Source organism: Zootoca vivipara, chromosome 6 (assembly GCF_965207765.1).
Source record: "Zootoca vivipara chromosome 6, rZooViv2.hap1.1, whole genome shotgun sequence".
NCBI classification, from domain to species: domain Eukaryota; kingdom Metazoa; phylum Chordata; class Lepidosauria; order Squamata; family Lacertidae; genus Zootoca; species Zootoca vivipara.
The window spans coordinates 36,889,908-36,896,353 of NC_142589.1; the positions used below are offsets into that span (position 1 = coordinate 36,889,908).

At 46.7% G+C, this 6,446-nt stretch overlaps 1 long non-coding RNA gene across 1 annotated transcript; it reads left to right on the forward strand.

Moving 5' to 3' along the window:
* Positions 1-1,801: 1,801 nt before the first annotated feature.
* On the forward strand, positions 1,802-3,792 carry LOC148685308 (uncharacterized). Its single transcript, XR_015950528.1, has 3 exons — positions 1,802-1,937; positions 3,000-3,122; positions 3,681-3,792. It is a non-coding gene; the product is annotated as an uncharacterized LOC148685308 (long non-coding RNA).
* The last annotated feature ends 2,654 nt before the right edge of the window (positions 3,793-6,446 follow it).

Sequence of the window (6,446 nt, forward strand, 5' to 3'; positions counted from 1 at the left end):
CTTTTTTTTTTGGTTCACTTAGTGGCCCCTCCACTTAATTCAAAGGAACTGTGAGGACTGAACTAGAATGAGGCATTGGAGAAAATGCTCTAAGTGGCCATAACGCACCAAAAGAATCAAGTTCTTCCCTTAAGGGAGAGCTTGGAGCATCTGTTCCTACTTTCTACCTCTAGCATTTTGCAACATCTCTCCACACAAGCACGGGTCCCTTGCAAGGGTCATGAAGGAATAGACTGCATCCACACAGAATAATCCATTTTCTAACACACAGCATCAACATATCTTGTAAATAACCCCTCTTCTTTCCCTTCACCGGGCGTGGTTAATTTTTGGCCCTCGAGACGCTGAGCCGCAGCTCTTATTATTCCAGGCCATTGACCAGGCTTGTTGCGGCAGATGGGATTTGTAGTCATCACCTAGACACTCAAAGGGTTACCCACACCTGGTTTACACACACAAATACGTGCGCCTTATTCTCTCTGGGAGCCAGTGTGGTGTAGTGGTTAAGAGCAGTAGACTCGTAATCTGGGGAACTGGGTTCGTGTCTCCGCTCCTCCACATGCAGCTGCTGGGTGACCTTGGGCTAGTTACACTTCTCTGAAGTCTCTCAGCCTCACTCACCTCACAGAGTGTTTGTTGTGGGGGAGGAAGGGAAAAGGAGATTGTTAGCCGCTTTGAGACTCCTTTGGGTAGTGATAAAGCGGGATATCAAATCCAAACTCCTCCTCCTCCTCTTCTCTCTCTACAATACTACAAGGCTAGGCATGTTAGCATCTCACAGGTGTTTTCCTTCATGCTTTGGTGAGGCCCTTCCATGAAGCTTCTCTTGACAAATGCCAAATAAATTGCATGACGGAGGGCAGGGATAGTGTGAGAGTGTGTGTGTGTGCATTCACTACAACTGCTCTCTGTATTTAGTGCCACTGCCACTAGGTGCTATCCAGTAGGGATGGAGAACAGCAACTCTTGGCAGCTGTGACCACCATGGTCAATAAGTTTGGGATAATGGCAGCTGAAATGCATCAATGTTTGACTGCAGGTTGCCCGTCCCTGCCATACAGAATCACCAAAGTGGTGCAGTTCTAACCTCAGTGAGCATATCTTGGGAAAGAGGCATGAGTAGGGCACAAAACTCCCAAACAGCCCCGAAGCTCACTGTGCAACCTTGGACCAGTTGCTGCAAGGTGGGATGTAGATGAAATAAAATAAAGATGAGGTCTGGGGAGAGGGAGATGAACATTTACATGCCTGTCTTATGCTGAGTTGGACCATCTATTCCAGCATTGTTTCTTGACTCTCAGGCATGCTTATGGTGATTTTGTTGTTTTATCACTTTTTTTGCCACCCTGGGCTCCTTTGGGAGGAAGGAATAAATTGAATAAATGAATGAATAATAAACCGAGATGTGCTGTGATTGAAGCTGGAACCTCTTAAGTCCAAGCCCCATATTCTGGTGCTGAGTTATAGCTTCAGTCCAGGCTATGCCTATGAACATAAGAAGAACCCTGCTGGGTCAGGTCAAAGACTCCCCTCAAATTGGCATTCTTTTATTGGCAATTTGCAGAGTTGGAGTCATAAATTGGAGACAGCTATGTACAGCAATAAAGAGTGCAAGGTGAGATTTCCCAGAGTCCCTGACACCATCAGCTTTGTGCCTTCCAGATGTTTTGGGCTAGCTGGGACTGGTGGGAGCTCGAAGAAGACAGGCTAGTGAAGTTTGCTATACGGTATATACCGTACATACGGTGTATACAAACAGGTGCACAGTGAACTTTCATCTTGCACCACTAGGTGTCACCAGCAATTTGCTGAAACTTGCTCACCAGAAAGAGGCTGATCAAAAGGGCTGAAATCCCAGCTGCTTGTCAAAGCACTGCCACAGCTTGCAGGGAGGTCATGGCCGGGAGCAGAGAAGATTAGCAGCAGCTGCAGCAGAGGTAACCTACTGTTTTATTACATTTAGACACTGCTTTTCCATGTAAAGTGACCAAGGTGGCTTAACAATTAAAAGCTACTTCTAGCCTTCTTGGGATCAGCTGGGGATCTTTTCTACGTAGTGTGTGGACAGGGTCTTGCTATTCTGGAAATATTAATTACCAGGGTGAGAATGGAATGGGGCACTTTGTTTAAAACCTTTGTGCCGATCCTTCCTCTTAAGATGCTCAGAGGGCTGTTTTAGCCACGCAAACCACCGTGAGGTTTGCTCACTTTGGCTTCTGCTGCAAAGATTGTGAAAGAGTTGTCACTTCCTCATTGCAAGTTTTCCATTTCTTCACTGGAAAGAAAGAGTGTTTTTGGCTCAAGGCACTCTGAATTTTGCAAGACCTGGAAACACAGGAAATTGCCTCACCTGGTGGCAGATCATTCATTCATCTAGGTCAGGGTGGTTTGTTATTTATTTATTGCATTTATATTCCACCTTTGTTCTCTCCAAGGAGCTCAAGGTGGCATAGACGCTCTGTTCCTTGCATCCCCCTATCTGAATCCTTGCAGCAGATGTTGGACACCCCATTGCCTCACAAAAGCAGGTGCTGCCCCCTTTCCCCTCGTTAAATGATCAACCTGATGACCAGGAAGGTGGCGGTTTGCATCCCCATCAAGGTGCTGTGCTGCTCCACTGCCACCCAAATGAGAGGTCTTGCAGAGAGGGAAAGCAAAAATTGCTCAGGGGCTGGGTCAGGTGTATACAATACAGGGCTAGATAGACCCAAGAGGCTGACTCAATATAGAGCAGCTCAATATAGAGCAGTGTTTCTTTCCCTTAAAAAATAAATTTTTAAAGGAGTTCCCAGAACAGTCACAGTTGAGGGCTACCCCTGCCAACAATTATTCTGATGGTGGCAGGCTATTTCCTGCAGTTGATAACCCTGGGATTTGATCCACATGGACAAAGTTTCACAGGATCTGTTGCTACAGCTCAAGTTGCCATGCTCTAAAGATTTGTTTTGCTGTAATAATCAGCTGGTGAGACAAAAGCTGGCTGTGTTGTGTCCCCTCAGAGCACTTTGGAGTGATGAGATAGCATCCTGATTCACCTCTGCAAACAAGAATTTGAAGTGGGCTAAATTGCTGAACAGTCCAGAGATTTAAAGAGCAATTTTCAGGACACGCCTTAGCATTGGGTGAGATTTTGATGTTTAGCAATTTATATCACCTGGGGGACGGAATATTGACATGAACATTGCGGCACTCAACGTTGACATGAACGAATGTAGTTGTTCTGCTGGAGGAAGATAACTTCAGCGTAGGCTGAAAAAACACATTTAAAGCACATTCTCTGCCCCTGCCCCCCCCAAATCCTGGGAACTGTAGTTTGTTAAGGATGCTGGGAATTGTAGCTGTTCCTAGGATTGTTTTTTGTGTAAGGGAGGAATGAGCTTTAAATGAATGGTATGCATATAGCCAACGTGTCCCAGTAGACAGAACTAGCCTTGTCTGATGGCCACACAGTCTCCCAGTCTGTTGAGTTGCAGTGACTTTTTGCGGGGTGTGTGAGTGGGGGTGGAGACTGACTGGAGCAGCACAGCAGCACTTGTCAAACACACTTGGCAAGCTTAAACCTGATATGGGATACAATCACTCAGAGGTAGTAGCCGAAAGAAAGCTGCTTGACCGGAATGTGCTTGCTCCTTCTGTCTCAGCTGCCAGAGTGCTAACAATCTTTCCTCCCTCTTCCCCAGATTCTCTCTCCCTGCCCAGATGAGTAAATTGATAAGAGCTCCATTTACAGGCAGGGAGGGGCCCTTAGAACAAAAGGCCTTTTTATAATCAGCCACTCTGTCCCAGCTGTGCAACCTCAGCTGCTGTTTCTGAGCCTTCTCACTGGGCAAAAGTTAAAAGCAAGGACTCTTCTTGGCTGTGCCCCCCCTGCCCCCCCAACACCACTTAGGAACAGCATTTAGATCTGCATGGCAACATGGAGACATTTCCCCACACCCCCCACTACCTTGGAAAAGATGAGTATAAGAGGCAGGAAGCCAGGGAGGAAAAGCTGACCAGTCCCTGGAATCATGTGACTCAGGTAAGGTGTTTCTAGGATGTTAGGCGGCTGGTGATTTCAAACTCTCTCTGTTTTTATGCAATAACAGATGGGGAGGCCACTCCTCACTTCCCTAAAAGGCAACTGCAAAGCTCTACCACCAACAGTTAGTTCTGCTATGAAGTAATATGTAAAACACTATTTAATTTGGGGGGGGGCATGGGGATTTTTAAAGACTGGAACTAGGGAGGGGTTGTAGCTCAGTGGTTGAGCATCTGCTTTGCACAGAGAAGGTCCCAGGTTCAATCCATGATGTCTCCAGATAAAACTGTGGATGTGCCTTGTCTGAAACACAGACAAGAGAGCCACTATGTGTTAGCAGTGCTGAGCTAGAAGATGGCCTGACTTGGTATAATAAGACAACTTCCTATTTTCCTAAAAACAAAAGGGAGTAGCTGTAAGCTGGTTGCACAGATCCTGGGTTTGGAGGGGGCTCTTTGCGAAAGAATATTGGGTCAAATTGCAGCACCTGTCTGTTCTAGTTTCTTATTACAAGGGTAAAGGCAAAGGGACCCCTGACCATTAGGTCCAGTCGTGACCGACTCTGGGGTTGCGGCGCTCATCTCGCGTTATTGGCCGAGGGAGCCGGCATACAGCTTCCAGGTCATGTGGCCAGTATGACAAAGCCGCTTCTGGAGAACCAGAGCAGTGCACGGAAATGCCGTTTACCTTGCTGCTGTAGCGGTACCTATTTATCTACTTGCACTTTGATGTGCTTTTGAACTAGGTTGGCAGGAGCTGGACCAAGCAATGGGAGCTCACCCCGTCGCGGGGATTCGAACCGCCAACCTTCTGATTGGCAAGCCCTAGGCTCAGTGGTTTAACCCACAGCGCCACCTGCGTCCCAAGGGTACTCCAGGCTAAATGGTGCACTTGTCAGTCCAGGTAAAGGGCCTGTGTTTTCCAGGTCCTTTTTTCAAGAAGCCATAGCTAAGGGTCTATGTATGACCTCCTACCATCTTTCCTGGGTCCTGCACAGTCTTCCTTAATGTAGTGGGAGAAGCCATCCAATGAAGATGACATGGGCGTAGCCAGGATTTTTCTTAGAGGGCGGGGCAAGCCTTTTGTTAGGGAGGGCAGGTCTCTTGTTGGGGGGCGGCAGAAGAACCTCAGTTAACTATATTTTTATTGATTGGGGGGGCAGCTGCCCCTCCCTGCTTCCAATTGACTAGGCTCATGGAAGCTGAATGTACCAGTAGGAAAAATCAGGACAAAAGGAAGCACTTATTCATAAAGTGAAGTTAAACTGCCAAATTGGCTCCTACAGTTTGTAGTGATAGTATAGCTGTAATTGTAAAAGGCTTGGATAAATTCATGGAGGATAAGGCTGTGTTCTACCTCCACTGTAGGAGACAGTGATGCTTCTGAAAGCCAGCGGCTAAAAACAGGCACCCCCAAACTCAGCCCTCCAGCTGTTTTGGGACTACAATTCCCATCATCCCTGACCACTGGTCCTGTTAGCTAGGGATGATGGGAGTTGCAGTCCCAAAACAGTTGGAGGGCCGAGTTTGGGAATGCCTGGCTAAAAACCACAGGAGGGAGGGAGAGTCCTTGTGCTCACATCCTGCTTGCAGGCTTCCTGTGGGCATCTGGTTGGCTGTCTGAATAATGGGGGTGGGGGTGTGTGGGCTAGACAGGACTTTGGTCTGATCCAGCTTCAGGGCAGAAGTATACCCAAGAGGCAGCTTTGGTCCCTATATGAGTCAGAAGCTGGTGGTGCCTAAGAAACTTGGTTGAAGGGTGGTTTAAAAAGTGTATTATCATTACTCTCGCAGGATCAATGACAACAAAGAGTCTTGTGGAATCGCCTTAAAGGCTACCTGTTTTGGCTTAAGCTTTAGTGGCTTGCAGCCTGTTTCATCAGATGCAGCCCATTTTTCCGGTATCCACAATGTCCAAAGGCAGAATGCTGGAGACATGCTGTAACTTGCAAGGTTGATGGGTGAGCTTTGCAGAGGAATCTGCCTGGCCTCACCTTCTAGGATCCAGGATACTGGCCTGGATGGCTCCCCCCAAAAAGACTGCTCCAGCCAGGCTCTTGATCTAAGGGGGTGGGACTTCTGCAATGATCCTCAATCTCCCTTCTGCTTTTGAAGGAAGAAAAGACTTTTATTTTGCCTACAGCACTCACACTTTGGAACTCCATGCCTATCACAATCAGGCAGGTGTCTTCAACTACTCTTTTGGGCACCTGCTAAAATATTTTTCTTTTGGCAAATCTACCCAGACATGCAGACTGTTGTAATGTGCTTTAATCTGGTGTTTTGCTTTGTTTTGATTTTAGTTTATCGTTTATTTTAATTATTTTTGAATAATATAGATAGTAATTTTAACTGGGTTTTTTTTTACTGATAATTTTATTGTTTTATCCTTTTTGTAAACCGCTTTCAAATTTTATTCCTATCAG